Genomic DNA, 7,307 nt, shown 5'->3' with positions numbered 1-7,307 from the left:
GTATCCCTTTAAGGGGAAAATGTAGAAGCTCTAAGAATCATCCAATGTGGCTTAATACAGAAGTAAAGAAGGTAATAGAAAAGAAGAGAAAGGCATTTAAAAACTACAAATCTGTAGGGACAGAAGCTGCATTTAATGAATATAAACACTGTAATAAATGTTGTAAATCAGCAATCCGGAAGGCAAAGAAAGGAAGTTAAGAGTTAATTGCAGTGGAGGTGAAAACTAACCCTAAAAAGTTTTTTAAATATATCAATAGTAAAAAGATGCAGGTTGAGATTGCTCCATTAAATAATGGTACCAGTATGGTTGTAACAGAAAAGGCAAATGTGTTAAATCAGTTATTTTCTTCATTGTATACAATAGAGGAGTCTGAATTCCCAGGCTCACTTTATAGTTGCACTAATGGCTCAGCTCAATCTAGTCAGTGGCTGACTTAGGATATGATTCATAAAGCTTTAATAAAAATTAATGTAAACAAGGCTCCAGGGCCTTAGTTCAGTTTTAGACCAGCCCCTATTTCTGATTTTCTCAGATTCACTTTCATCTGGTATGGTGCCTATGGATGGAGAAAAGCTGACATCATTCCAATATTTAAAAAGGGATTACGATCTCAGCCTGGCAATTATAGGCCAGTAAGTTTGACATCTGTGGTGGGCAAATTATTTGAAGGCTTGTTAAGGGATCACATTCAAAATTTTGTCCTAGTGAATTCCATTAGGAGCAGCAATCAGCATGGCTTTATGAAGGATAGGTCATGTCAGACAAATTTGATTGATTTTTATGATGAGGTAAGTAAGATGCTGGACAGTGGGGGGCAGTCGATGTGATCTATTTGATCTATTTGGATTTTGCCAAAGAGTTTGATACTGTGCCCCACAAACAACTGCTTTCTAAACTAAGGTCTGTTGGCCTTAATGAAGTTGTTTGCACATGGATAAGAAACTGGCTACAGGATAGGGTACAGAGGGTGGTTATTAATGGTACTTTCTCTATTTGGGTTCTTAGTGGGGTCCCTCAGGGCTCGGTATTGTGTCCACGTTTATTTAACTTGTTCATTAATGACTTAGGGGAGGGTGTTGAATTTAATGTATCAGTGTTTGCAGATGACACAAAACTATCCAGCCCAATTAATTCCATCCAGGATGTGGCATCCTTGCAACACGATCTTGACAAACTGGCAATCTGGGCAGCTAAGTGGCAAATGAGATTCAATGTTGATAAATATAAAGTCATGTCCAAGCCACTTATACCCTTATTGGGACTGCCCTAGGCAAATCCATTATGGAAAAGGGCAAATAAGGTCTTGTGCTGTATTAAAAAGGGCATAGATTCGAAGGAGGAGGGGGTCATTCTTCGAAAGTATAGAGCACTGGTAAGGCCCCATCTAGAATATGCCAAACAGGACATTATAGTATTAGAGAGGGTACAGAGAAGGGCAACTAAGCTGGTGAAAGCTATGGAAAATCTTAGCTATGAGGAAAGACTGGCCAAAATTGGGAGGTTCACACTGGAGAAGAGGCGCTTAAGGGGAGATATGATAACTATGTATAAATATATAAGGGAATCATATAATAATCTCTCTAATGCTTTATTTACCAGTAGGTCTTTCCAGCTGACATGGGGTCACCCATTCCGATTAGAAGAAAAGAGGTTCTGCCTAAATTCGGAAGTGGTTTTTTACAGTGAGAGCTGTGAAGATATGGAATTCTCTCCCTGAATCAGTTGTACAGGCTGATACATTAGATAGATTTAAGAAGGGGTTAGATAGCTTTTTAGCAAGTGAGGGAATACAGGGTTATGGGAGATAGCTCATAGTACAAGTTGATCCAGGGACTGGTCCGATTGCCATTTTGGAGTCAGGAAGTAATTTTTTACCCCTTTGAGGCAATTTAGAGAGGCTTCAGATGGGTTTTTTTTTTGCTTTCCTCTGGATCAACTAGCAGTTAGGCAGATTAAAAAAAAAAAAACTAAAAGGTAGAACGCGTGTCTTTTTTCAACCTTACTTACTATGTATGGAAAGGCACTCAAAAATCAACTTCTATTAAACTTAGATGAGATTTATTAATGAGCAGCATTACATATTTCTACACATATGGTACTTTAACTTAAAAGGTGCAATAATTAGATCTTTGGAACAGTTAGATAAAATTGTGATCAGATGTTTCGACTGCACTTGCAGAAGCTGCCCTTGAACCCTGGTCATATGTACATAGAAATAGAAATATTCATACAACATACAAGTGTGTAAAACACCGCCACCTCTAAATTTAGAATCCACCAGTAGGTGCCAATAGTGCCGGCCACTTCTTCCTTTATCAATAAATAGTGCAACATTTTTACTTGAATGCTTAGTTCAAAGGCTTTCTTTTTTGCTGTAAGATGTTTTGGATTTTTTTTTCTACAGGGACAATAAGAATATATTGCAATATTTGTTGCAGGCAAGTAATCTTGTCATGTGTCATTTCCTAAGTGGGTGCAATTACAAGACATAGGGTCGAGTTTTTAAAGGGAAAAGCTGATAAAAATCTGAATCTGAAAATACTCCATCTCAAACAAGTAGAGGTCATGTAGAAGTCAATGGCAGATGTCCCTGAAGTTGTTTCTTGGCATTGGGATCTGTGCTGGATAATTCAATAAAGGGCCAGATTCAATGCAGTGAGAAAAAGGTTTATCACATGAAAACTCATGGATGAGATTCAATTCAGAAAAATGTATCTTACTGTTTTATCACGTGAAAACTCTATAGAACATTATAGGAAAAAACTGGAACTGAATTTGGAGAAAATTTTCTCCTCAAACTGAATCTCATCAAGTTTCACATGATAAACCATGAGACAACTTTTTCTCTAGTTGAGTTTATGCGGTGACAATTTGATAAAGTTGAGTTTTCGGAGAGTCAATCGTACGATTCTAACCGACGTACAAATTTGTTGCAATGCTTTTTTGCTCTGACTCTTCGAGAAGAATTATTGACAACTGAGTTAAATTGATGTTATTTTAATAAAAAATATATAAATTTGAGTTTTAGTTAAAAAAAAAAAAAACCCTTTAAAGGGATCAGTTAATAGTGCTGCTCCAGCAGAATTCTGGACTGAAATCCATTTCTCAAAAGAGCAAACAGATTTTTTTATATTCAATTTTGAAATCTGACATGGGGCTAGAAATATTGTCAATTTCCCAGCTGCCCCAAGTCATGTGACTTGTGCTCTGATAAACTTCAATCACTCTTTACTGCTGTACTGTAAGTTGGAGTGATATCACCCCCCTCCCTTTTTCCCTCCAGCAGCCAAACAAAAGAACAATGGGAAGGTAACCAGATAACAGATCCCTAACACAAGATAACAGCTGCCTGGTAGATCTAAGAACAACACTCAATAGTAAAAACCCATGTCCCACTGAGACACATTCAGTTACATTGAGAAGGAAAAACAGCAGCCTGCCAAAAAACATTTCTCTCTTAAAATGCAGGCACAAGTCACAGGACCAGGGGCAGCTGGGAAATTGACAAAATGTCTAGCCCCATGTCAGATTTTAAAATTGAATATAAAAAAATCTGTTTGCTCTTTTGAAAAATGGATTTCAGTGCAGAATTCTGCTGGAGCAGCACTATTAAAGGAAAACTATACCCCCCAAACAATGTAGGTCTCTATTAAAAGATACTGAGTAAAACAGCTCATGTGTAAAACCCTGCTTCATGTAAATGAACCATTATCATAATAATATACTTTTTTAGTAGTATGTGCCATTGGGTAATCATAAATAGAAAATTGCCATTTTAAAAAATAAGGGCCGCCCCCTGAGATCGTACGATTCACTGTGCACACATACAAACCACATGTAAGGTCACATGAGCCAATTAACAGACAGAGTTCTGCCTTTTGCTTCCTCACTTCTTCCTGTTACAGTTAGTGTTGTAGTATTTCTGGTCAGGTGATCTCTGAGGCAGCACAGATAGAGTCACGAAATGGTGGCTCAAGGCAAGAGATGTAAAAGGGCAATATTTATGTAAATATATATTCCAGTTTGGTAAGATTCTTTAATATGTCATTCAATTTGATATAAACTATCTGTTGCTTAAGTATTCATTTTGGGGGTATAGTTTTCCTTTAACTGATTCATTTTGAAAAAATTTTTTTACCCATGACAGTATCCCTTTAAGTCTATTAAAATCATTTTAATATTAAATAAACCATATAGGATGGTTTTTGCCTCCAATGGGATTATTTATATCTTAGTTGGAATAAAATACAAGGTACTGGTTTATTATTAAACCTTACCTGTACATTCAAACATTATCCCAAAATATATGCAATTACAATTGCATATTGAGATAATAGGGAAAGAACCTGCTCACCAGAGATTACAATCTAAGACACATAGCAACAAGAAAAAAAGAAGCCAAGAGCCTGCATAATTTACTGAATTCTCAAATGGACTCTTCACTTTACACCCCAAGTATCAGTGCATCAGTATAATGTCTAGTGAGGAAACACAGTATTTTAACAGTATTGTAATTCACAAGATGAAGTCCAGTAACGCATTTAGTTTGTGACAATAGCCGCTAAGATTGCAAAACAAGTGACCAAGCATAACAACTTTCAGGTGGAAGCAAGGGTCATATTACTCTCCTTAAAAATGGGTACTCAAACTCGCTAATTCATTTGTATCTATGTTCTCAAAATAACTGTTACTGCATGTTTAGCTGTATGTTTATATGGCATCGATAATTCGTGCCAGGTTGTATGTGAAACTTGAAATGAAATTATCAGCAAAAACACGGTAGTTGAAACTCTAAAGAGCCCCCCTACTAAAGGTGTAGTATTAATTGTGTAGAATTAATGTGTTCATTATAATAGTAATGTGAATGAATGTTTGAGTATTCTCTGATGTAATTTGATTTTTAATGCATTTTTATGAACATATTTATATGATGCTTTTGTGGGATTTTAAGGCACAATATTCATTTATTTAACACTCGTGCACTATTATTATAGCACTTATTACATGAACACATGATTTTATATCATATTGGTAAACATATATTATAAGTGAAAAGAGTTAATAGCACCTTATTATGTCACCATTCCATGATAGGAAGTGGGATTTTAATATGTTTGCACTTGTGTATTGATACCTTGGGGTATATTTACTAAAGAGTGAAAGTGAAAATTCAGAGTAGTTTCACCAAAAATGAATATTCACCTCAACATCGCCAATTTACTAAAAGAAGTATACAACAAGTTTTGGAGAATTAACTTCACAGTGGTGAAAATTCTTTTTGCCTTGGCATAAATTCACCTCTCTTCTCCAGGTGATTTTTCTTCAGTGAAAATTTTCCAACTTACTAAGAGCAAGAACATATTTTCGCAAGGAGAAATTTCTCCAGGTTCAGGCTGGCGAAATACCATTATAAAGAGCAGCCACTTTTAAATCATTATCAACATCACTCTTTTCACGCTAATTTTCTCCATGGCGAAAATTCTTTGGAGAAAACTTTCTAGAGAATTTGTCCCACTACTATTGTATGGGAAAAACATACTGTTGAATTTTCACAGAGAATTTGCACCAGCTGATAATTCACCACATTTCTCTTATTTACTTTTTAGTAAAGATGTGTTGTGAAAATAAACTTGGCGAAATGAACTTTGGTGAAGTTAAATGAAGAGAAAATTCACATTTTAGCAAATGTGCTCCTTGAGAAAGGTCCCAAATAGGGACCAAAACATCAGTTGTACATACATGTTCACATAATACATTTTTTCAATAAGTTCCCTTGGTTGCTGGTCATTTATTTCTATATATACACATACATATTCACAGGCACCAAGGCTCACACTTGAGCCATTTTAGCTGTGGGTAGAGGTAATCCCTGTTGTGCTCTGTAACTGCTGATGGTAGCACTTAGTTACAGAGTACTGTAACTCACATTGCTCTGAGCTGTTATTATTATTATTTATTTATTTAGCAGTGGCATATTATGAATGCTTTACAGAAACTATACATCAATCACATCAGCCCCTACACCATTGTTGTCTACAATTTAAGGTCACACATTCATACACTTCAGCATTCCCCATGATATAAGGAAGATAATGATCCAGTCCTGGCCTTTTTGAGACTTTATTTTATGTTATCATTTACAGTATGTGAAGAGGAAGTCAGGCCTCAATAAAACACAAGACAGGATTGTTATTTCTTCATGACATGGGGCTGGTTCTGCACACGATTGTAAATTTTATAAGGAACCAATTAGCCTGTTTTCTCCAAATTTCTATTTTTCTGTGATGTTTTATTTTCCTCTTGTAAGGAGTCTGTAGTGTAACTAATGTTCTGCTGTAGGAAGTTGTAAGAGGGATTTGTGGACCATAAAAAATCACAGTTCTAATCAATAGGTATATTTCTGTATTCAAATTATGAGGCTGGCCAAGTGAATAAAATACCTGTAATTCAGTTCCTATGGGGCCAATTCACTAACCTGCGGAGTTGCGCTAGCGCAGGCTTCACCGCACTTCACCAGGCGAAGTTTCTCCAGGACGCTGCTAATTCACTAAAATCCAAAGTTGCACTCAGGGTGGCGAAAGGTAGCGAAGTTGCGCTAGCGTTAATTCGTCAAGCAAAGCGAAGTTACGCTAGCGATGCCTAATTTGCATACGGCGCCAAGTTATAGTACAATGGACGTATATGTTGCAAATACATTACACTACACAAGCCCGGGAAAGCTTCATAAAATAAAATATAGTTGTTATTTTGCCCTATACATGTGCCCACTGTATAGTTTAGGTGCCATATGTTAGGAAATGTGGGGGGGAAGGAGGGTGCCCCCAAAAAAATTACGATCTTTTTCAGCTTATCACCCTTAAAAATGGAAAAGACGCCAGCGTTTTTTGGCACTGAGAAAAAATGTCAACTTTTTTTGAAGCAATCCCTATCTACTCTATTGCACTTCGCCTGGTCTAGAGAAGGCAAGTCTGGCGCAAGAGATAATGTTCAGTAAAATGCGCAAGTTAGTGAATTAGCGTAGTTACGTCCCTTCGCCATAGCGCAACTTCGTCTGGCGTAAGGGTGCAAAGTAGCGCTAGAGTAGGTCCACTTTGCTAGCGAATTCACGCCAGTGCCCGTTAGTAAATTTGGCAAAGTAACAAAATGACGTTACGCTGACGAATCTGCTTTATCGTTAGCCGATTCGCGCTTTAGTGAATGTGCCCCAACGTCTCAATATTTACTGGGAATAGAATGGAAGATTCTGTGTCCACTCATGCACTGCCACCTCATCTGCATGCATTGTAATCTTATGTCAACGCCTC

Source organism: Xenopus laevis, chromosome 6L, assembly GCF_017654675.1.
Source record: "Xenopus laevis strain J_2021 chromosome 6L, Xenopus_laevis_v10.1, whole genome shotgun sequence".
Lineage (NCBI taxonomy): Eukaryota > Metazoa > Chordata > Amphibia > Anura > Pipidae > Xenopus > Xenopus laevis.
The sequence above is the reverse complement of the archived record's forward strand: the minus strand, read 5'-3'. Positions refer to the sequence as shown.